This window comes from Eptatretus burgeri, chromosome 3 (assembly GCF_056783735.1).
Source record: "Eptatretus burgeri isolate ZD-2024b chromosome 3, Ebu_testis_v1, whole genome shotgun sequence".
Taxonomy (NCBI): domain Eukaryota; kingdom Metazoa; phylum Chordata; class Myxini; order Myxiniformes; family Myxinidae; genus Eptatretus; species Eptatretus burgeri.
In genome coordinates, this window is record NC_140963.1 from 80290822 (window position 1) to 80317293 (window position 26472).

Here is a 26472-nt window from a genome sequence, read left to right on the forward strand (position 1 = left end):
TCCAATTTGAAGTTTCTTTCTCTATCATGTATTGCTCTGGGCTTTTCAATCCTTCATTGATATAACTTGAGGGACCCCGAAGCTGGACCCCATTGCAGACTTGAAATAACTTTCTAACTCGGAAAACCCATATCATGTGACAGGGTGATGGTGTTGAAATTTGTTAAAATGGAGGCACGCCTTGAAGCCCGGGATTACTGGTTTACCAGTTTTAATTGGAATTGTGTTTGTAGTTTCTGAGAAGAAAGCAAATACCTATTTTGGGGGGCAACCCCTTCGTAGACCCCCTGAGACCCCGAATTTTTTTAATGCTGTGAACAAACTTTGGTACATCATGGGCAATGAACGTTGTTGTGAAGTTTCTTCGGAATTGCATGTGTATTTTCTGAGAAGAAAGCAAATACCTATTTGGGGGGCATCCCTCATAGACCCCTTTCAGGTCCGATTTTATTTATTTATTTATTTTTAAATGCCATGAACAAACTTTGGTACATACAGGGTGATGAAGGTTGTGGTGAAGTTTCATCCAAATCATATGTGTACTATCAGAGAACTTGCAAGTATTTGTAGACAGACGGACGGACGGATGACGCGCCGACCCATAAGCTCCCTGGAACTACGTTCTCGGTGAGCGAAAAATTAAATTATTTTCGTATCCGAATCCGGATTCGGATCTTCACCAAAATCGAATAAATTGCTCTTTGTCACACACTCAACATATCTCTCAAGTTTCGTTCGAATCCATCCATAAGTTTTTGAGATATTGTGCTATATATCGTTTTTGGCCCCATCTCTAAATCGTGAAGAATCACTTAAAAAATTTTCGTATCCCAATCTGGATCCGGATGTTCAACAAAATTATATGTTGCTGTCCTTGGCTGGTCACCTACATTCACGATTGATTGAAAACTGTGGCCAAAAAATCGTGTGACACTCAGACAAACAAACGCTAAACACCAACAGACATGGCAAAAAAAAAATTTCCTGCGAAGTAACAGACAGACAAACGGACCCAATGTCAATACCCTCTCTTCTGGCAAGGGTAACTAGAGGGTTCATACAACACCATACCCCTCACAGTTACTTAAATATGAATAAAATAATAATTTTAACCATCGTCAACAAAAGAATAAGAAAGTTTAGTGCCATTGAAGCAGTGAGGAAGCTTTCCGGAACATCACTCTTAAACACCACCCCCAATGAATCTTTATTTTTATCTCACCTGGAACGTCATTCCAGGAGGTTATGGGATGGTGCGTCATCAGTCTGTCTCTCAGTCAATCCATCCATCCGTCCGTCCCACCGATCATAAACACTTGCAACTTCTTCTCTGAAAATACACATGCGATTCGATGAAAACTTAACCACAACCTTCATCACCAGGAATGTACCAAAGTTTGTTCACGACATGAGAAAAAAAATCGAGTCTTAATGGGGTTTATGGGGGGGGGGGGAGTGAGAGGAGATTGAGAACGTGTCTGGAGTGGGGATTGGGGGGGGGGAGAGGAATAAAACGCATCTATTTCATCAAATAACATCCTTGTATCCACACCCATTGTCTACTAGCTCTGCACTGTCAGCATGGAATTGTTCCACTTTTATTCCTTTTAATCTGCTCTTATTAGCGAGTTATCTTTTTTTTAAAATCAGGGTCCATTATTAAAGGGAAATCCACCTCTTTATTGATTTTTTTTTTCTGAACATTGATCAAAAACTCATGGAGGAGGTTGTACAGACATCCACATCGGCTTCAGCACAAAGACATTAGTGGACGACGGTGTACTTTTGAACTTTGTTTCCCAAGGTTCAAAATAATCACATTAGTGGAAAATGGACAAGCACATTTGATATACACAATTTGAAGCTGGATTCAACGACATCATTTTATGTATTCGTATTCAGCCTGTGGCTGCTGGTTGCATCGTGTTTTTTAGGACTGATGAAATGCCCCGTTACCAGTAATCTGGTTCTCATTTCACCGACTTCAGAAGCATGACAGGTTGAGTCAACGCACCTGGTGTTAAATCAATGGGGAAAAACAGGGACTTGAACTCAAGACTTATAGTGTAGTATATAGTAGAAAATCGTGAAAATTATGATACAAGCATCAAATTTGGCATTTCTGATCAAATCTGCCCGATGGGCCATTTGAAAATCAAAATTTTGAAAAATTTGTATTTTCATATGGCAGATCAGGCAGATTTGATTAGAATCCCCTGGAGAACGAATGTGCCAAATTTGATGCTTGGATCATCATTTGCACGATTCCTCTCAAAATTGCTGTTATCTGCCCCACGATTTGGATCTCCTATAATTTTAAGCCAACCACCTTAACTGTCAAGCCAATATTTTAAGCTAACCACCTTAACCGTTAAGCCAACACCAGGTTTAGCCACATCATGAGCCAGAGGTTATTTTGGGAATACCAACAGCACCACTTGAGTGTCAGTGTTGGGAATATGGAATTTGCCTCGTGAAATAAACGGGAATGTGAAGATAAAACATCGTGGTCCTTTTTAATGGATCACAATAAACCATAGTTTGATATAAAACAAGTCATGAACTAATTAATTAGGATTAAGCTCGGAATATCAAGTAGAACTCTTGCCAGACATATATGAACGGTTTTGGGTTATTAATGGTGAATTTACTGAACAGCACGTGTGGTCCTTCTGTGTTTGTTGATGGAGGAGTTTCTGGCTAGATCGAAGGAAATTGGTTCAAGAAGGGCAGCTGCCAGAGACCGGGGCCTGTTTGGTGGAGTACATCCTGGAGATAATGGTCAAGCACAATGGCATGCCTACCCGAGGGGTGTCACGAAGTGACGTCATTGATAACGTCGTTTCATCTGGCCAAAAGCGACTCCATCAAGACCCAACCTGATATGCTTTACAATTCTGCTTGGGTCGCTCTTTTCTCATGTAAATCGAGTGTTCTTCTCGCCTTAGTGGACCTGATCTGTTGTGGCGAACCTGAGACCTTCAACATTCTTATGCCATTGTCGATATGTTCCATGAGTTTCTTTTCTTCCAGATCGACGTTGGCAGACTCTATGGTGCTAAACACATATAGTTCATGTTGAATAGAGCTCATCATTGTCTCGTGGAGATTACATCTCCAGCGGAGACCTGATGCTGTGCCAAATGGGATGCTGCATCTCTGAGCATGCCTTTCTTCTGATGAGGATGTAAAACCGGCTGTTCTGTTTGCAATACATGATGGATGACATCAAAGTTGCCGCGGTGGTACATAAAGGTGCTCCGGCTCCATTCCACATCTTACCTGTTCATTATTTGAAATACCTGCAGCAGATGGATGTCTGGGGATGTAGATATCATGGAAGCAAATCCGGCATCAGGTTGTTCAAATACCTATCTTATACATTTCTGAAAACAAACACCATCATTATGCATCAAGTATTGCACGATGGTGAAGGTGCAGGATTTATTGAGATTACAGGGTATGTGTCTCATTAAACAACAGTTCCTTCAAGGTTATTCTGAGAGGGCCTCATCACTAAGTAGTCTTCTGGGACAGTGGATAAGAGTGCTGATACAGCACTTTCTTGCCTGTACCCTTTCGTCACTCTACACCCCCCCCCCCAAACCTTCCCTCTTCACTTCCCCATTCCCAACTCCTTTTTCAGATCAGCTCCAAGCATCGTCCTTCCCCAGAGCCTGGCGATTCTCTTCTCCTCTCAACAGGAGACATTGATCGATGAGGGTCTCTTCACCCTCCCCCCTCCCACCCAACCCCCCATCCTCCCCACCATCCCTTCCGAGCCCCTCCCCATGCTTTGGAAAAGCCTTGCATCCACACAAGTTGTGCCTTCATGGCACGTCTGCTGCCAAACTCATGGATTATTTTAGCCTCTGGCCAACATGGTAGTAGGAGGAAAATCAAAGCCAACAGTGTGACTATGGGTTTCACAAACCTTTGCGCTCTTTGGTTGTGCTATATGTAGTTACGTGACAGTTCCACATTAATGTTCCCAAAAAGCCTCGTCGTCTATTAATATCTTAACAGTTCGTTTCTATTCCTCTTCCATCTCCATTATGTGGGGAGGTGGTAGCATGGTACGTGGCACAGTCGTTGTGGATTATGCCTGAAGGGAGATATCTTATTCCCATATTTACTCTCACCCCAATCTTAAATCATTATTCTATGTCTCATTAATCCCACCCATACACACTTATTTACATCAGCTCAGACAGCTTCAGCATTTGATATTTCTTATTCTTATACACTATATAGAAAGCTCTTTCGAACCACTGACTGCTTCACTCACTGATATTAAAGATTGGTGATGAATGGACATCTTCTAGGTGATGTAGAAAGCTGAAATTTTGTGTGGCAATGGACATCGAAGCTGGAGGGAGAAAAAAAAAAACAAAAAACAGAATCGTCGGACAACATCCATTAATGAAAATATAGATAAATGACAAAAAATAAATGAAAAATCGAATGCAGGTGAGCGACCCGAGACAACGTGTAAGCACACCCTGCTAGTACAGTATAAATTGCACTATAATCAATTATAATTTTACACATTTTAAAAACACTTTGTTTTTGTCTCCCTTCAACATTGAAGCTCAGGGAACAGTGAGGTGATGGGGGTATGAACTGACAGTGGGGTCACGGGTAACGGAGCAACTTTTGGATACAATAAGCAAAGGGATGAACCAACAGGAAAATAAAGGAAGAGGAAGAGAGAGAGAGAAAGAGATAAGGGTTGGGCTAGAAAAGGTTAATGGAGATAAAATATTGTGGGTAAAGATGAGGAATGACAGTAGAGGAATGACAGTAGGTGCCCTGCTTGCTTGAAGCCTTGCAGGAAAGGGTGGGAAATAGCAACCCCTGGAAGGTGGGTTCAGAACAAAAGGAGCTCAGATGTGCAGTCAGCCTGGATTTTAACCATGGCGGGGTTACTGGAAGAACGTGAGCATCCTGGGGGTTTTGGGAAGGGTTGAAGGATTGAAAGAGAGCAGAAGGAGCAAGATCAGAGGGAGGGTGGTAATAAACAAGTACCACCGACCTGCTTGTGATATGAGCACCAACAGCCTTATATTTCGGCCTCATCACAGAAGATTCCAGCAATATTGAGAGCTTTCCTCTCACCTTGCTCAGAGAGCTGCCCCTCACCTTGCTCAGAGAGCTGCCCCTCACCTTGCTCAGAGAGCTGCCCCTCACCTTGCTCACCTTGACACCAAGGAAACTAAGCCTCCAGGACATATTTGTTCTTTATTCCTTTCACACTTTTTCACATTTCTCTTTATTCATTCCAATTCTTGCTTTTACTTTTCTTTTATCTCTTTTACTTTTTATTTCTCTCCTTTGTTATCCGTCCCTCGAGGAGAAGTGAATTCTTGCACAAAGTTTTCTGTAAGGCTCACTTGGCTGCGCCTGGATGGGTTTGAGGGTTGCGGAGTAGCGGCTGAAACCCGAATCCTATCCAGGTTCCCCCTGATGACTCCATCTTCGCTCTTTACTACTTCGGGTGTCTTCTTAATCTTCTGTTTGATTGCCCATGTCTCCCCCTATTTTCTCCTTTAGCACTGCTGTTGTCGTTTTCCCCCCTCTCTTTACTGTTCCTATTGTTCTGCTGCATTCTGATCCATTCAGTGTTCTAGCTCTTTTACGAGCCTTGACCTCATGTACAAAAAAAGCTTTAGATTACACAGAATCGGACAGAAACAGATGTGATGCAGCGGCACCAAGCCCATGCTTGGTTATCCTAACCGAGTTACGGATAACAGCCTTGTAGACTTAAAGTAGCTCTGATTTTTAAAGGAATGACCTGGAATATTGGAGGATGGCAAGTCTGTAACTGGCTTTGGAGGCAATCTTCATCAATGTCTTTCACTTTCAGGATATTCTTTCCATTACCATTTTTTTTTTCCTTTTAAATACAACCACCAGTAAACTCTGCCCTCTCCAACGCACCTAAAATACCTCAATCTCCCTCCCCTTAAGGTCTCCATAGTTCTTGACAATCGCTTTTCATTTGTCATATCTATGGTTAAACATTACCTGTGCCACTGAAGGGGGTTATCTTTTCACCCCTGTTTGTCTGTGTCTATCTGTCAGTGTGTCTGTCTTTCTGTGAGTAGGATTTCTCAAAAGGTTATGTTCGGATTTTGATGAAACTTGGTGGACAAGTTGAGTGTGTGGCAAGCATGAATTGATTCGATTTTGGTGAAGATCCGGTTCTGGATATGAGATAAAAAATTTTTTTTTAAGTGATTCGTCACTATTGAGTGATCAGACCATAAATGATATACAGTACAGTTTGCTATCTCAAAATGTTCACGGATTCAGACGAAACTTGATGGACAGGATGATGTGTCACATGGACAAATTGATTCGATTTCGGTGAAGATCCGGATCAGGATCCGGCCTATCAGTGGGATCCAAAACGTAAACTGTTCGGCCTGGTGGAGGTATGCGCTCCACCGAGTGCCGGTTGAGTTCTTGTCTGCATCTGCTCTTCCTTGGTATGGTTATAAGAACGTATTCACTCTTCACTCCTTTGCATTAAACTTGATTTGTTCTGGATAGTGATTGCATCATCAGTCGGTCCCACGAGCAGCGGGAGATGGGGGTCTTGCAATCACGTGTGCGTGTGTGTGTGTGTGTGTGTGTGTGTGTGTGTGTGTGTGTGTGTGTGTGTGTGTGTGTGTGTGTGTGTGTGTGTGTGTTGTTGGTCGTTATCTCCATATGCGGGTTTCAAAAGGTGGGACGGAGTTCTCCCAGGTCTCGAAGTATCTACCTCTGTTTCAGTAAGGGACCATGATTCTTGGACCGATTTGTGATTTTTTTTTATTTTTTTTTTCACTGAGCCCCTGACAGCTTCGAACTGCAGTTTGCTTGTAGTAATATTCCCAGGGATGATTTCTAAGATCTCTGTGAGGTTATTCTTCATCATTCCCATTGCCCTGATGATCATTGGTACAATTTTGGCACTCCAGATTCAAGGATCTTTTCACTTCATTTTTGAGGTCTTGATATTTGGTCATTTTCTTGATTTCTGCATTATTCAGACCAAAATTACTGGGTACAGAAACCTCAATTAGCAATGCCTTCTTTTCATTTTTGTACCCCAGTACTATATGCAATCACAATGCTTTGTTTTCTATGTTCATGCTCAATGGGATCATTCGGTAGAACGTGAGCGTGAGTTACTTCCTTGTTTTCAGTGATTGTTTTTGATTCCTGTTTCCATGAGTTTTCTGCAACTGGGATATTGAGACATTTGCAGATGTGCCAGTGGATTACTCTACATACCCTGTTGCAGAGATGGTGTAATGTCCTCAATAGACAGGCACGAAGGCTCTGAAGTGGGAACAACAGATTTAATTCGGACAAGAACACAACACAGCACAGCACACATCGGAACATGGGCGGGTCACATGACTCTACTTAACCATGCCCTGGTGCACCCATGTATGCATTCGTTAGCATAAACTACTGATACATCTCATCTCCCTCCCACCAACTTTTTTGTTTTGTTTTTGTTTTTTACAAATCAAGACACTCAGGAGGCTTACAGACACGAGCTGATCTTCTCAGGGCGAGTGGAGGGCTGTCCTTGCTTGCAACTGCTGTGGCTTCTCAATAAGTGGTACAGGGTTGGGAAGGAGTTCAGGTACATTGATGGGTGAGAAGCTTTCATGGGGAAACACCTCAGGTTCAAACGCAGGTGGTGTTAATACAGGAGTGGGTGACAAAAGCACTTGAGCCGGTTCAATGCTTGACTCTTCATGACATAACCTGAGTTGGTCAACATGTTTACCCATGCATCTACCATCACACAACTTCACAAGAATCATCATTTCACCAAGGTTATTGATAATGATGCCAGATAACCACTTGGTTCCACATCCGGAGTTCAACACGTTTGCAGGATCATTGATCTGGAAGTTGCGGTATACAGATGTTTGTTCGTGATTACATTTCTGGTGATACTTGTTAATCTCGACCTGGACCGTTACGTCCGAGTGCACTAATGATAACCGTGTTGTTAATTCATGACCCATCAGAAGCTTGGCAGGTGAGCGACCGGTAGTTTGATGTGGTCTGGTGCGGTAGTTGAGCAACACACGAGCTAGACGAGATTGAATGGAGCCTTCCTTGACACGGCTTCGACCATTCTTGATGATCTGAACAGCACGTTTGGCTTGAGCATTACTGGCAGGTTTGTAGGGGGCAGATGTGTAGCGCTTGATGTCATTCATTTTACAAAAGCTCTGAAACTCTGAACTTGTAAATGACGATCCATTATCTGATACAATGGAGTTTGGAATTCCATGTTGCGCGAACATGGTATGTAGCGCTACAAATATTACAACAGAGGATGAGAATAGCACCACGAGAGCTTCAATCCATTTGGAGTGGCATCAACTACGATAAGGAAAAGCTTCCCTTGAAATGGTCCAGCATGGTCAATGTGTAGTCTGGACCATGGTTTTGATGGCCACGGCCACATGGCCAATGGAGACTGTGGCGGTGTCTTGGCATTAGCTTGACAAGTGTAACAATGGTGTGCACTGGACTCAATGTCCCTGTCTAAAACAGGCCACCAAACATGGGCTCGGGCGACAGCCTTCATGGTGACATTGCCTGGATGAGCATTGTTGAGTTCACTGATATAATTTTCCCGCAGAGTTTAGGCGGCATTATCGCTCGACCTCCCCAATGCAGGCAGTCTGCATCAATAGAGAGCACATCTTTCTTGATGAGGTACAGTTTCGCCCCTTCCGGTGATGATGTCCAATCACCTGACATAACACAGCTTTTAATTTGTGACAAATCCGGTTTGCTATTGGTAGCAAAAGCAATCTGCTTAGCGGTTATTGGTGCCTCATCGTGAATGACGTTAGCCATGAGATGAATGATATTGCCAGAGAGTGGAGGTTCTGAGATGGTTACGGGAAGTGGCAAGTGGCTGAGCTCATCAGCACAGTACATTTCCTTACCTGGGCGGTAAACTAATGAACAATTATAACCGGCAAGGGTCAAAGCCCAACGTTGTACGCGACCTGATGATGTGTGCAGAATGGCTCTGGTTTCTCCCTGGAGATCTAACAAGGGTTTGTGATCAGTCTCAATGGTAATACGTCTTCCAAAGATGTATTGGTGCATCTTTAAGGTGCCCCAGACACATGCTAATGCCTCTCGTTCTACTTGAGCTGAGCGACGTAAAGTGTCAGATTGGGTTTGTGATTCATACGCAACAGGCTGGAGATTACTGGTTCCATTTGTTTGCAACAACGCACACCCGATGCCATATGAAGAGCGATCACAACTGAGAATACGTTCCTTGGATGGGTCGTAATGTACAAGTAACGGCGAGGAGGACAGCATGGTTTTAGCAGCCTTGAACGCTCTTGTTTGGGCAGCTTCCCATTTCCAGACAATGCCTTTCCTGGGGAGAAGATGCAGAGCCTCGACGGTTGTGCTGAGTTGAGGCAGGAAATTACCAAAGTAGGTCAACATACCCAGGAATGCACGAAGTTCTGAAATGTTTTGTGTCATTGGTGCGTTCGCAATTGCTTCAACTTTGCTCGGAGAGGGCAAAATGCCTTGACAGGAGATTTGATGACTCAGGTATTCAACTTCACGTGCCATGACGGTACACTTCTCATGCCTTAGGTGTAACGCAACTTGCCACAGCTGATTGAGGACTTCGTTTATGTTCTGGGGGTGTTCATGTTGTGACTTTCCAGTCACTAGTATGTCGTCCTGAAATACGACTGTCGTTGGTACAGTTTTCAATAAATGTCTCCATCTTGCATTGGTCGATTGGTGCAGCAGAGCGGATGCCAAATGGGCATCTGTTGTACATGTAGAGTCCTCGATGAGTGTCGATGCTTGTAGAGGGCTTGGAATCATCATCCAGTTCCATTTGAGCATAAGCATTGGTCAAGTCATGCTTCGTGAATGTCTGGCCACCCATGAGAGTGGTGAACAGATCCTCTGCTTTGGGCAAAGGGTAGCCATCCAGCTTTGAATAGCGGTTCATCGTCGTTTTGTAGTCCCCACAAATGCGCACTGTTCCATCTGCTTTGAGTATTGGAATGATAGGTGCTGCCCATTCGGAGTACTCGACTGGTGAGATGATTCCCTTACTCTGCAGGCGGTCAAGCTCAAATTTGATCATTGATCCCATCACGTAGGACACAGGTCGAGCCTTATGGAACAATGGCTGAGCCTCTGCAGAAACATGAATCCTCACTTTGGGCCCTGCAAAGGTGCCAACACCATCGCTGAACAGGCCAGGGTACTTGTTGAGTACGGTATCGTATCCAGCATCAGAGTGGGAGACTGTTTATGTCACTCCAATTATGTCTGATTATATATTCGTAACCAATCTTGGCCTAAGAGGGTCGGTCCTTCTCCACGCACTATCAGTGGTGGTAGGATATGAGTGCTGTTTCCATATCCTACAGTTACATTTGCTGAGCCAACTACAAGCACCACCTCCTTGGTGTACGTTCCCAAGTCAGTAGATACAGGCCGGAGTGCAGGAGCCTTTCTCGGAGGGTAGATAGAGGTGAACTTGCTCTCGGTCATAATTGATGTGGAAGTGCCGGTATCGACTTCCATCCTCACTGGGATCTAATTGATTGTTACATCAACAATTATTGTATCATCGGAGCTCTTTGTTCCAACAGAGAAAACCTCATAAAGTTCCTCACTTGACTCTCGGCTGCAGACTGTGCTCTGTGACCTATCGTCCGCTGCATCAGGGTTCACCCCAATGTGATAAGCAGGAGACAAGTTCTTCCACTTGGATCAAGAACATTGACACTTCAAGTGTCCCCGCTTGCCACAGTTGTCACAGGTATAATTCCTGTACCGACATTGGAAAGCTTGATGATTACCACCACAACACCAACAAGTTACCCCAACTTTCCGGGTATATTCAGAAATGTCAGGAGGTGGAGGTGAATTTGGTGGCTTGCTAAAACACTTTTGCTTGTAGCCAAAGGTTACCTTGTTAACTGATGAGTCCTGCTGGATAACTTTTGACTTGTTAGAGATCACATGCAGGCTCTCGGCAGTTTGCATACACACAGTGGCTATTTCCATGATTTTAGCCAAATTGGGGTTGAATTCAGGAAGGAGTTTCCACATAATTGAGTCGTCATTGATGCCTCTTACATAGAAATTATGTGACATCTCTTCGAGTTTATCTGTAAACTCACAATGTTCGGCGAGGCGGCGTAAATCAGTCACGAACTCGGATTCTGACTGACCATCTTGACGATGGTGGGTATAAAATTTATATCTCGAGACGATCTTACCCGGTTTAGGGTGATAATGTCTTTTCACGAGATTGACGAGCTCTTCATATGACTTGGCAGAAGGTTTGGCTGGGGAAAGAAGATCTTTGATGAGGCCGTACGTCGGGGCGCCGCATACGGTCAGTAATACAGCTCGTCGCCTTTCAGCGTCCTCATCGGTGTCCATTTTGTTTGCCACAAAGTACTGCTTCACACGATCGGTGGAGCCTTCCCAATCATCCCCCACTGTGTATTCTTGCAATATGCCGATGCAGGAAGACATCCTCGTTGCCACTGTAATGTACTCAATAGTCAGAGACGAAGACTCTGAAGTGGGAACAACAGGTGTATTCCGGGCCACTGGCACAGCACAGCACGGCACAGCATGGCACAGCATCGGGACAGGGGCGGGTCACACGACTCCTCTTCACCATGCCCTAGTGCATCCATGTACGCATACATTAGCATAACTACTGATACTTCTCAAGGAAGGTGATGTGAGGGGAAGACAAGGGAAGGGGTGTGAGAAGGGAAGGTAGCGTGAGAGGAGGGGAAGGCGATATGAGGGGAGGGGAAAAGGAGGGTGATAAAACACACCCAAACAGCAACATCTTTTTTTTAAACCAACAGGTTCTATATAAAGGGGCGGGAACATTTAAAACCCATGCTATCTCCCTGGCAAGTTCAAAACTAAACCATCAGCTCTTCACAGTCCTCTTAACAAAGGTGGAATGGTGGGGGAGCAGGGGGAGAGGGTGGGAGAGAGAGTGAAGGGTGAGCGAGAGAGAGAGAGAGAGAGAGAGAAGAGAGAGAGAAGGGAGAGAAGGGAGGGTGGAAGAGGAGGCGGGGATTCCGGCGGATGTGACGTCCAGTTTAATGTCCATCCGAGAGATTGCACACACATTGATGAATCACCCTGCCTGTGAAACAAGGGGATGACAGTTTATGGCTGGGTCGGGATTCAAACCCAGGCTAGACAGCTTTGAGCGAGCATGTGTACCTCTCAGCTGTCTTGCCATAATGTGGTAAGTCATTTATTTGTAACAACTGAAAACATTTTTTACTCATTGTAATCCTCTAATTTATTTTGCTTGCCAAACTCTGGAGATGTTAAGCACTCCACTCAAGCAAGCATTCAAACAAAATGGTTGAAGAAACTTTTAAACAGAAAACGTTATTTTTATATGTATCTTTCTATGCCAAAGTAGTGGGACATATAATGAAAAAAGATCATACAAAAAGGGGAAACGTCAAAAAAAATTGCACATTTTCAGCGAGCAAGCACCGCCTGATACACCGCACGGCCAAACGCAGGAGAGTGGGCACTGTACTTTGTTCAAATCGATCACTATATTCAGTGACAGTGCAAATATTGAAGAGCACTCGCCAAGTAGCTTTAAGCACTCAAGCAAGCACTCCAATGAAATGGCTGGCTTGGCGAGCAATTAGCGATCGCCAATCAGTCATATAAACAGAATGCACCCGGAGACACCCAATCAATGTCCGAATTGGACAAATGAACACTGCTTTTTTAGCAGTCAGAACTACTCCTAAAATCAATAAAGAAATTTAAATTTTGAAATTCCTCTTAGATTAACTGATTCGAGAGGTTATGGCACATGTGGAAATAAAATAAAACCACGAACGCTTGCATCTCCAGGCATTTATAAGCATTACAATGTGTCCAGCGATTCGTAGGTATGATGATCAGGCATTCTATGATATGAGTGAGGAAAATGAAAAAAAAAACTTTGTCATTAAGAAATCATTGCAGCCCATTTCAAGTCAAGGCATTGTTGAGCAGCCCCGAATTAAGTTGAGCAATGGCGAATTAAGACCACAGCGGGCAGTGAGATGACGAAGGATAACAATACCACCTTCATAAAGGATAATTAAATAAGGTGGTTAATTATCTTGAAAAGTAATGTTTAAATTAAACCAAACACTCAATTTACACTCTTGCACAACCTTGGAGTTTCCTTTGTATGTATGCAAAGTTTGGGGCCGCTAGATTTTATGGTTTTTGAGTTATGGAGGAGACGGACGGATGGACCGATGGATGGACTGAAGGACAGATGGACACACATTGACATTTATTATTATTATAGAGAGAGAAACAGACAGAGTGTGAGTGAGTGAGTGAGTGAGTTTTATCTTTTGTTATCTTTATATTTTCTGTGTTGATTGGTTTTAAGATGCAGCAGGGATTTCCAGCTAAAGTGTGTGAGGCAAGGATGAGATCAGATTTGGTTAGGTTGTCATTTCCAACAAGGTAGGTGTTATCGAAGTAGTTGACATCACTCTGGGAAAGGAATGACAAGATAGCTCACTCGCTGAGAGGGAATACGTAAATCTGGTGGCAGAATGGAAAGGTGGCACGCGTGGCTCCCACTGTTGTGACAAAAGCAAGCTGAGGTTGAGCCTGTGTGCCATATTTCTGGAAGCACTGCTTTGCTGCTTTATTATGGGATGAAGTTTTAGTGAGGCTTCTGTTTTCATGATGGGCATGTTTCACATTAAGTTAGGATGCGATTTTGTTTGGGCCCAAAGGGAACGAGTGCAGGCCAAAGCAGAAAAGCTTTTGGGGAATTATAAATTGTGCAAAAATGCCTCTTTGTATAAAGCAGGTGCATATGAGCGTGCTGAGGCAAGCATGTTTTTTTTTTCTCTACATTTTGTTTTGCTTGTTTAAGTAGGAAATGTTCTTTATTTCATGCAGACGTGCATTGTATGTTGCAACTTCCTTGTTTTTCTTTGTCCTTTCTGTTTTGATTGGAATTAAAGTATACTTTTTAATTTTGAGACTTGTTTAAAAAGCGGTTGTTTTGCCTCTGACGACCTTCCTTGCTATGATTGCCTTGTTTTCGAAATTTATCTTTTCTGCTTGAATAGATTTTGATCTTTGATTGTTCCTCACTGATATATATATATATATATATATATATATATATATATATATATATATATATATATGTATATATATATATATATATATATATATATATATATATATATGTATATATATATATATATATATATATATATATATATATATATATATATATATATATATATATATATATATATATATATATATATATATATATATATATATATATATATATATATATATATATATATATATATATATATATATATATATATATATATATATATATATATATATATATATATATATATATATATATATATATACACCATCGACTCCAATGTTCTTCAAGTCAAAGGAAGCTGCAGAAAGCAACCATGGAAAACGATGCAAGGAAAGCCCTTTTCTGTTTCAAACTCTTCCCAGAGTTCATCCAAGGCTCTAAAGACATTTACAAATCGGACATACATGAGAATCTCAATAGTGTATACCTCAGGCTGAACAGTTTATGTCTTGTATCCTGCTGATAGGCCAGTTCTGGATCCAGACCTCCAAAATCTGATTGACATGTTCTTGTCACCCACCCAAATCATCCACCAAGTTTCATTCGAATCCATCCACAACTTTTTGAGATATCGACCTATATATCGTTTTGGGCCCCATCTCTCAATGGTGAAGAACCACTGAATAAACTCTCATATCGAGATCCAGATCTTCACCAAAATCTAACAATTTCGTGTTTGTCACGCACCCAAGTTGTCCACGAAATCTCAGCCGAATCCGTCCACAACCTTTTCAGACATCCTGTTCACAGATGGACAGACAAGGGTGAAAAAATAACCTGCACCCACCGCCGGTTGTGGAGTTAATTAGCGTTTTTAATTTTATTTCAAAAAAATTTCCATAGGCTAATTTGTGTTGAAATGAAAAGTTGTTTTACCATCCTCGATACAATATTAAGTGAGTTTTATGTCATTCTGATGTCAAATAAAAAAGTTACAACAGAATAAAAACGTCTTGTCCTTTCAGTGTGTGTGTGTGTGTGTGTGTGTGTGTGTGTGTGTGTGTGTGTGTGTGTGTGTGTGTGTGTGTGTGTGTGTGTGTGTGTGTGTGTTCCTAAAGCACAACATATTTTCTCTGCCAACTCGTGTGTATATATATATATATATATATATATATATATATATATATATATATATATATATATATATGCAGAAAAAAATATTATGTATGTGCATATATACACAAATATGCATTAAAAAATATGTCTACATATGTATGTAGATTTATATATATATATATATATATATATATATATATATATATATATATATATATATATATATATATATATATATATATATATGGATATATATTAACATATAAATATATATATATATATATATATATATTATATACATGCATGTATATAATAAATATATCTATAAGCCTGGTGTTGGCGCAGTGGTTAGGGCAGCGGCTTGGGATCCAAAAGGTCCTGAGTTCAAGCCACGTTGGGCTACTGAATTAATACACCAGGGCGTTGGACTCAGCCTGTCATCCTTCCGAGGTCGGCGAAATGCATACGAGTGTATACCCTGGTTAAAATAGGTGTACCATATCCCTGTGTCATCTCGACAACCGCCGGTCCGATCTGAATGAAACTTGCCAGAAATCTTGCCGGGGAATCCACAGATGTGCCTTTTCAAGGTTTGATATTAATCGGACAAGTGGTTCCCAAGTTACGGCCATTTCATTGCTTTTTTCAGTGTTGGAAAGGTGTATATATCGCAGCTGAAGTATCGTTCCACCTTATCATGCCATTTTCCCCCAAAGATATCTCGGAATAATGATAACAGCATATTAATAATTATAATAATAGCACAATAATTGGCAGTAATAAAAAGAATAACGTGATACAATGACCAATGTCTGTCAACCAATAACGACCTATATATTGTCTGTCAACCAATAATGACCAATAACGTCTGTCAACCAATGACAGGACATGGTGCTATGACACCACGAATGACGTCACAATTAATGTTTTTTTTTTTGTTGCACAATTGATGTCACAATTCTTCTTCTTCGTTTGCTATGACGTCACAATCGACACTGGGGACCTGAATATGTGCCTTTTCAAGATTTGATGTCATTCTTCATCTGTTTCAGCTGTTTCTCAAGTGTTTCCCAAGGTTTGAAAGCTGTTTTTTCCCAAGGTTTGAATTAATTGTTCAAATTATTAATTAATCCCAAAGTTTAAATTTTCCCAATAGAAACGGCTGTTTCCAAGGGTTTGAAAGCTGTTTTTTTACCAAGGTTTGAATTAATTGTTGTGCTTGGTAGACATTTGTGAATACATTTACAGAGAGAGGAGGGGCGAGAGAGGAGGGGGAAAGAGGGGGGCGAGAGAGGGGAGGGAGAGAGCGGGATGAGAGAGAGAGGGGGCATCACAATTCAAGAGAGGGGGAGAGAGAGGAGGGGCGAGAGAGAGAGGGGTGAGAGAGAGGGGCGAGAGAGAGGAGGGGAGAGAGAGGAGGAGCGAGACTAGGGGGGAAAATGGGGGGCGAGAGAGAGGGGCGTCACAATTCATCTTCTTCTTCTTCGTTTGATATGACGTCACAATTGACGCTGGGGACCTGAGTATGTTTCCCAGGTGTTTCCCAAGTTATGGCCATTTATGATACGGTTGGTCGATCTAATTGAAAAAATGCCCCAATCCAGTTGTCGTTTATGAGAGCGAAGGAACGAAACTGCACATACTGGCACGCACCTTGGGGCCCGCACCTACGGGCCTGCACTAGTATATATAAATATTGTTGCGAATTCGCGCCCGCCGGCGTGCGAGCGGCCACGTAACTCGAATCTCGGCACGTCGCCCACCGGATGGACAATTCCGTCGTGACCCTCTCGGACTAACGCCGGGAACTAGGGAACGCGGACGTGTTTGGAATCACCGGCTTCACGCAGACGTGTTTGGAATCACCGGCTTCATGCGGTTGTGGTGAAGATGGAGAGGAGATGATGGCGGTTGTGGAGAAGGTGGTGAGGAGATGATGGCGGTTGTGGAGAAGGTGGTGAGAAGAGGATGGCAGTTTGTGGAGAAGATGGTGAGGAGATGTTGGCGGTTGTGGAGAAGGTGGTGAGGAGATGTTTGTTTAAAATAAAAGACAGAAAAGAATAACACTCCCTCAAAGGTGCACAGCCCGGCACACGAATATACCCCGTTATACATTGGTGGGAAATCTAACCTGGAACACACACTTACCGACATAACTGATCTCTGGGGAACCTGAATGGTGTTCTGTGAATTTCCACAACCGTAACAATATATATATATATATATATATATATATATATATATATATATATATATATATATATATATATATATATATATATATATATATATATATATATTGAAAAAACTAGTTTATTGAACCATCTTAAGTGTCTTTGTTGTCTAACTTTTGAATGTCCCTCATCCCATTGTTTTAGATTTGTTTTCAGTAGCTCATCCTATTTACGTGTAACTTCTATGAAGTTGATACGATCCCTATTACGAGGGAATACCCCTGCCGTTAATTATTATTCTAGCCTGATTGACGAGGACAAGCAAAGAATGTTCGGATTTGTACATAGATGACCTCCACAACCCCAAACACAACAAAATCATCCTTTCTTCCAGATTGCATTTGACAATGTGCACAAATGCCTCCACCTTTACAGGTTAACCGTTGAACCAGTGAGTTTTCAACGAAACACTCTTTAAACTTTTAACTCTTCAATTATGCATATACTCTAGCTGGAGTCGATACATTATTTCCTCCACCACCGAAGGTGGACGGAGGTTATGAATTCCCCCTCTTTGTCTATGAACAGGATATCTCAAAAAATTATGGACGGATTTGGGTGAAACTTGGTGGACAGGTTATAGTTCGGGAGCGAAATATGCGCCATATGCAACCCCCTGAGTACTTCTGCAAACATACATTTTTAGAATCCTTAAGGTGTCCAGTTAACATTCTTAGATGATAACAAGAAAATTAGGTTGGTCTTGGGGTCTATTCGGCTGCCATCTTGTATTTTGACATGCCCAATTATCAAAAAACAAAAATTTTCACATTTGAACCAAATGGACTAGAAACACAAATGAAGCATTTATTCTGCACAATTATGGCACAGGAAATTAAACCAAATCATCATTTTTAACATTAGATGACATCTCTAATGAGAAAATAGAAAAATGTCCTATTTCAGCATGATATATACAAAAATTAGTCATCATCATCATCAAGGTAATCCAACAGTTCCTCATCGTCAAAGACACCAGCTTCCTTTTCATTCTCTTCCTGCTCCTCCTCAGGGGTGTCCAAGAGGTCCACGGGGGAAGGAGGAAGAATTGGACAACGTGACCACACAGGTTCCAGGAATCCATCCATCTTCATGCAGCCATGTTCATCCTCTGGTTTGGGAAGTTCATACATGGGCATGCTTCCACTGACCAACTTTGCAGTTGACCCTGTCGACATGAGGAATTAGGGAGTCTCTGCATCGAGGAAGATGAGAAAGTTCAACCTTTGACTTGAATGTCAGTGTTTCCTCTGCACCCACCATCTTCTGCAGCATCAGTGTACATACTTCATCCACACTAGAGATGCGAGGATAGCCATACATCAGGCAGACAAACTCTTCCAGACAGTCATACAGCTTGTCTTTCACCCTCCAATATACGTCTAGCTGCTTGAATGCTTCCTGGAACCTTGGGTACATCTGGAGTTTCTTCAGTGGACCAATCTTTCCTTTGCCTTTGAAGGCATTGGTACAATCTTCTCCAGTAAAACAATAGAGGCCCATAAGTGCTGTACAGTGGTCACGTCCAAGTGTGCGAGCAACAGAAGTGACATCCACAATGCGTCTCTGTTTCCCAACACCTGTTGGGTTAGCTTCTACTTGACTATGATTTGAACCCTTCACCAAATAAGCAATATGTCTATCTACATTCTCCAGATTAGTTTCTCACCATCACCATTGCATGCACCTGAAACCAGAAGAAAATATGATGAAGCAATTGAGGAAAATCGTTTAGAGAGGTAACAATGCAGTTAGTCAGTTTACATATAGCGAATGACCACCGCTCCCTCAACAGACACAAGTCAGTAAGGCCCATACATTGACACAATGCAAAAAATCTTAACATCTGAAACAAACAGAAAGTATCATTTCGTGTTCTAGGAAGGTTAGGTAAGTATAACACAGCAACAACGGGAAACAGCATAAATTTCCATTATTGTATTTGATTTAAAATTCAAGTTCCAGGATCTTATGAATTAATCAAGCTATCTCATTTTAGGGTACTTCTACTCTATACATAAGGTGAGTGAGACTATTCTTACCCAGGCCCAACACGGACTAAGAGTTCTAGGAAGACTGAGAAACATGTCACAAGGTTACAAAATTTTACAAGCAATGACCATTGCTGACACAGTTATCAGATGCCAGTAAGCAAGGCCAAAACAATATGAAATAAGAGTTACAATGTTGTTGGTCAGTTTATATGTGGCAATCAACCACCATGGACTCAACATAAGGCATATATATGATTCCTTAGGCATGTTTTTTCATGTTTTTTTTCACCAGTTTGAGAAGTATGACCCATAAAGCATTATCAAATATTAAAAATGATATTATAAATACATTTGGCATGTCACAATTGTATGGAATAGATGATTCAATTGTATTTCTAGCATGTTTTGGTTAAAAAGTTATGAAAATTTCTGTTTTCTGATATTTGGGCATGTCAAAATACAAGATGGCAGCCAAATGGATCCCAAGACCAACCTAATTTTCTTGTTAACATCTAAAAATGTTAACTCGACACCTTAACGATTCTAAAAAAAAAGTATGTTTCCATAAGTACTCCAAGGGGGTGCGCGTGGGGCTTATTTAGCTGCCCTACTATTAAGTGTGTGACGAAGACTAATTGATGAGATTTTGGTGAAGATTTGGATCCGGATCAGACCCATCAGTAGGATACAAAATGTTAACTGTTTCGGTTGGCGGAGGTATGCATCTCCTGAGTGTCGTTCTAGTTTTTTAAAAGTGTTTTTTTTTTTTTTTCATGTTTTCATCACAATTGGTTCGTGTTTGGTCAAGTCGTGTTTGGTAGAGACGGGTTATTATTGATCATTATTTCTCACAATGATGACTGAACGTCATGATTGATGAGTTGTTGGTCTCCATGGATAAAGACACAAGTGGAAAGCACTTGCGATTGTTGAGGAAAACTTTGGTGGAGGTCTAGAGATCATCATAGTATCTCATTTCCCCTCCCATGGGACACTGGAGCATAAAGTGTGAACTACATACACTGGAGTTTCTGGACTCACTTTAAACATCTTAAGTACATTTGATCACTTTTTTTTTTGTGGTGGTTTTGGAATCTTGAAGGTGGAAAGCAGATGTCTTCATTTTCTCAATTCATGTCACGCTCGTGTTGGAGCTTGTGCATAAATCACATGCAGGACAAGTGGACGTCAATCAATTGAGACATTAGTAAATATCAATCGATTTTGATGACTCACAAGGACATTGTCGACAATGGACAAACACATGGTATATGGGATTTGAACCTGGGTTTCCAAAATAATGAGCCAAGGGTTCAGATGGGAATACTAACAAGCCAACCCTATTGTTTTAATACAATATATCATGAAAAGACCATCACAGAGGTAATGGGACAGAAAACGTTGCTAGAACTATGAACTGCAGGCCCCATCAATCTTTTCTAGTTCACAAGTTACAGAAGCAACTGGAGGGGTACTCAAGAGAGCGCATACCTTCACCCAGATCTGGATCTTCACCAAAATAAAATCAATTCGCCCTTGTCACACACCCAACCTGCCTACCAAAATTCATCCGAATCCGTCCGCAAGTTTTTGAGATATCCTGCACACAAACAAACAGACAGACAAACAAATAGACAGACAGACAGATGGGGGTGAAAACATAACCTCCGTACACCGTAATAGACCCCCACCCATTCCCTCACCCACCCTAGTTCCCCCATGTTTTGAATGTTCTTCTGTTTCTTCAAATTATTTTCAAACCCAAACGCTATTGGGACCTATGTGTGTTCGCCCGTGGGACCTATGTGTGTTCTCACCAACGTAATTTTCAGCAGGTACGTCTTGAACCTGCGCATAGGTGTTTAAATGATCATTGATCGGGATTTTCTTCAACTCACCTCAATTCGATCAAGTCACAGTGATTGAGGGAGGTTCAGCAGAACAAAACCAAATGAGACCAGTCCTTTTACAGGTCTCTGTACAAGCACTTGCGGACATGCCACCAGGTAGCTTTTAGCACTGTACAATGTGACTGATTAATTATGTTCAATCCACACCCACCACCACTCCCCCTGCCCCCCCCAATACTTACTCCCCCCTATACACCCACACCCTTTCCTGCCCCTTTTTACATCCCACTCTAGCAGGATTAATTACTCTGCAGAAAATTAATTTAGCTCCGCACGAGCGATAAATCTCCATTAAAAATTAACATTTCTGCTTGGTGGCCCATCAAGCGAAGGCGACAAAAAAAACTCAGCCCAGACCATACAAGAAGACCTTCCTCTCCTCTCAGGCTGGGTAATAGGGATGCACTAAAAGTCGTTTGGGTTATAAATTATTTTTAGCACATTCAGCAAAACCGTCTGAGTATCGCGTTCTTCATTTATCTCTGAGTGAGGGCTCACATTGGAACCACTGCAGGGTCGTGGAACTATGTTCAATATAGACCTGGATTGGGTCACGGCAATATCATTGTTCACTCGGGCAGGACTTGGAAATATGAATTTCAGGCTACTGTACAAAGAGAAGCCAACGTTTCGGACTTTAACCATTCATCAGACTCTTTTGCTCCGATGAAGGGCTAACGCCTGAAACGTCAGCTTCTCACTTCTCATAGCCATTAGCCTACCTGAACGTCCTGTTCATTCCATCCACCGTTCCCAGGGTATCAATCAATTTAGAGTGTGGCACAACCACGCTCAAGCAGGAACACACCTTGATGTCCGCTGTAAGGGAAGGAATATTTGAATTCGGATGCAACGAAAATACACACATCATTAGGATAACAGTTATAGTGTTGGCTTAACAGGTAAGGCGGCTGGCTGGCTTAATATCTTAGGATCTCAAGTTTAAGCCCCTGTCGTTGTGTTGCAATTAATACCAGGTGGGTTGACTCAGCCTGTCATCCTTCTGAGGTTGGCAAAACGAGAACCCGCTTACTGGTAACAGGGGGAATTGACATCAGTGGCATGGCTGTGCCCAAAGAATATGATGGAGCCAAGCAGCCACAGGCTGCATAGGAATAAATAAAAATGAGATGACTTAAAAAAAACAAACAAATCTGATCTCCATCAATGTGGATTCGAAGTTCAAAACTAACAGCAGTGGAAATCACATCCCAAGTTTTCATCTAGTGTACCTACCTGTGTCTATTTTGCTCCATAAACCTATGGGACGCCCATGACCAATAAAAAATTATTTGGCTGAAATGACTCTATCACAAGGTGTTACCCAAGCACACTTCAACGAGGACAACCCTGGGTACAGACACACAAGAACATACTTTTTTTTTTCTAAAGGCAATGCCAATTATTTAACGTCGATCAGCGAATGCTCGCAGACGGAGCAGCAAAATGTTTGCTCCAAAGCACAAGGATTAGACCTTCTCAAGGTTGGGTCACGTGCTATGGTGAGAACATGGATTTGATTTTGAGGCAGGTGTTCGAGGGCTACCAGGATAGCTAAGAGGTATAACAATTGGTGGAATGAACATAACGTTGATCGAGTACACGCTAACCACCACGTGGGAAGCAAGTAGAAATTGACGTTTCGGGGTGACTTTTGAAGTTGACTTTGGCTCTAATGAAGGGCTCACACCCGAAACGTGAGCTTCATGCTTCCCACGGCAGTTATCACAACTAGATCAACGTCCTGTTGATTCCATCCGTTGTTTTACCTGTCCGCCAACGCAGATCGACACTACCCTTCACGAGCAAGATGAGTTGTTCATTTTAGCTCAGAAATAGGTTCCTCATTCATAATATCAGACCAGCACTCAACCCGGTAGGAAATCACCTCTGAGCTGTCCTTACAGCCGACCTGTCGAAAATGTAAAATCCTGTTCTTACCCACAACATGTGAGCCAAAACTTCCGAAGGTACAATTATTTTATTCTACATCACACCTGGCCGGGAATTCATCACGCCCTCCACATGTCACACTACCAGCTTGGTGTATGAAGGTAAAACTTCAGAGCATCTTTCAAATCTCACTGATGCGCACACAGCACGCGGGTGTACAGGTGCACGGTGCCGATCTTTACCACGACTCACCTGGGTGTACAGGTGCACGGTGCCGATCTTTACCACGACTCACCTGCAGGAGGTCACACGTACCAGGGTCAAAACGAGCAGCGTTGGTCCTTTCGATCGGATGCAAGTGAGACAATGAAAATCGGCCTCTTGAAATCTCGTCCACTGGGAATGACCCAAACAAGGATAAAAGAGACGTAGAGGTTGTCGAGGCACCGTGAGCGTGGTCCATTGCCCCACAACCGGCGCTTCATCACCATCTCATGATGGCTCCGCGGAAAAAGCCTTTCGAGCGAGTTTAAAGTCCGTCGTGTAAGGCGCAAGAAACTCGGCGTTTCCATCAGGTTGAGAAATTGCAGACGCGCCGCATATATACAATATTTATTACACGGGATGGAGCAAAGGCGGGCGAACAAAGCCATTGCTAAAGTGGCAACAATAGTACATGAGACAATGAGTTTCTCATGAGTCCCACTTCCAAATGTCTCATGAATATATTCTGTGGAATTCGCCCTAAAGCATGTTGTTGCCAAGTGCGAACGAGCTTGCGAGATTCCTTCGTGGTGGAAGTCATCAGTTCTCATTCCCAGCTCTCTCCGTGCTTGTGCATTCAAGGCGCACCTTGCACCTGACTCCGTCCCCGAATATATATATATATATATATATATATATATATATATATATATATATATATATATATATATATATATATACAGCACTAAATATTCCAAAACGAATTTTCAACTAAATCCTATTAACTCATTAGGCTGCCATTGAGCCACCATTGCATGTTCACTGAGCCAGGGCGACCATTGCTGCCAAGTGACGTCGATTGGAGAAGAAAGAAAGTCACATAATGACGTTATTATTCACGGATCTACTTTCCTGATGAGCTCACTTTCGGTACATGTTTATCACCAAAAGGTCGAATGGAGGTTTGCTTAATGACTTATCCAAACTTTATGTGTTAGCTTAGCGAGAGCAAATGGAATAAAATCTCATTTCATCTGCGGTTCAAACGAGGATGTCCCTTAATTGTCCCTGCAGTCTATACGGTGGTTTGATGGTTTAACTGAATAACAACGATGAATGGGGTTTTCCAATCCCCAAACGCATTTTCTGCTGATAATAACGAGGGATGTTCAAAAGGTCCTCGGAACGAGATACTTGATCGCGAAAGTCCAAGACATATCAACTTCTTCTTTTTCTCAATGTTGAAGAAGCATAATCAGTTGAGAAAACGGTTTTCTTTTTTTATTAAAACTTCAATTTTGGAATGCAAGGAAAGAAAATGGTGTTTCATGGAGGATTGTGAGGACCTCCTCGCAAGCCTGGTGAGGACCTCCACGCAAGCCTGGTGAGGACCTCCTCGCAAGCCTGGTGAGGACTTCCACGCAAGCCTAGTGAGGACCTCCTCGCAAGCCTGGTGAGGACCTCCTCGCAAGCCTGGTGAGGACCTCCACCCAAGCCTAGTGAGGACCTCCTCGCAAGCCTGGTGAGGACCTCCTCGCAAGCCTGGTGAGGACCTCCACGCAAGCCTAGTGAGGACCTCCTCGCAAGCCTGGTGAGGACCGACTCGCAAGCCTGGTGAGGATCTCCTCGCAAGCCGCTTTATGGTTCAGGTGACTTGCTCAAGATCTAAAGGTCTTGAGTTTGAATATCCTGGTTCCATTGAAATAACACCAGGTAGGTTGACTCAGCCAGTCATGCTTCTGAAGTCGGTGAAATGAGTATCAGTGTACTGGTAATAGAGGGCAGTGCATCAGCGGCACAGCCACGCCTCCAGAAAATGATGCAACCAGCAGCCACAGGCTGCACACGATAACTCGTTATTCTTCACAAGAGACCCCGTGAACTCTTTCATGTCCACCAACGAATGCTAGCAGATGAGACAGGCAGCTTTAATATCATCCATCAGAAGGATGGCACACTTTTGGTGATGCGCCGACCTGTCTACGGAGCACCATTCTGATAGTTTAATAGTTGGGTCGGGAATCAAACTCATACAAGATAGCTCAAATGTGAGTGTGCTCCCTCCACACAATCCTGAAAGGACTCGATCCCGAGTGATCCTGCAAGACCAATAACAACTCAAGGGGGATACAGAACCGGAAGGGTCCAAGTCAAATTAAGCACAGCAAGTGCTCATGATGGTTCAGGTCCAAAGTACAGCCTTGACTATAATATATATTTTTTTAAATGTCTGGAAAACTACAGGTGGGACGGACAGACTGAAAGCAAACATATCGTCCCCTCCGGTAAAACCAGTTGGGGACTAATAATTTCACAAAACAATGAGGAACGAACCAATCAAAATGAATGAAATTGGGGACCTCTTTAGATCATCTACAGTGGGTGCATCCACTATCGTTTTGTTTACGAAAGGAAACAAAATTAAATCTGAAAGGCCTGCAGTGTAATTATAAAATTATCCATATTTAATCACACAATACATGATTCTTTAACCGAGTTATAACGGAGAGCCCAATTACATGATTCTTTAACCGAGTTACTGAACATCAAAAACCCAAGGTGCACTTAGCCGGCACCGGATTGCACCTCAAAGGGGCACTGCATCATCTACTCTGGCAATGATTTCTCTGCTTCCCATAGTGAATGGAATAGTTCAGCAAGATGACGTCATCAGTGGCCGAACTGAAAATAGTTCAACAAGTTTGACTCTTATAGTGGCTTATATGTTTGAAAGCAATCTGTCGCTCAACCTTTCGATAAGTTGTCAAGTGTTTTTTTTTTGTCTTGAATAGACTTGTTTCTCTCCATGTTGACAATGAGGACACTGCTGACGTCATTTGTTTTTGGATATATACAAGAGCTGTTTTTTGTTGATTTTTATTTTATTTTATTTTTTTTGTACACAATGTTGAGACTCGTGGTGGGGCTAGATCATAGAATGG

At 42.3% G+C, this 26472-nt stretch overlaps 1 long non-coding RNA gene across 1 annotated transcript in view; it reads right to left on the reverse strand.

Moving 5' to 3' along the window:
• Positions 1-23879, reverse strand: part of LOC147030284 (uncharacterized) — a 52080-nt gene extending 28201 nt beyond the window's left edge. Inside the window, exons 1-4 of the long non-coding RNA XR_015055768.1 lie at positions 23622-23879; positions 22156-22252; positions 4289-4369; positions 1223-1330 (exon numbers count right to left, since the gene is read on the reverse strand). This is a non-coding gene — a long non-coding RNA (uncharacterized LOC147030284). The remainder of the gene's footprint in view (positions 1-1222; positions 1331-4288; positions 4370-22155; positions 22253-23621) is intronic.
• Between the last annotated feature and the right edge of the window lie 2593 nt (positions 23880-26472).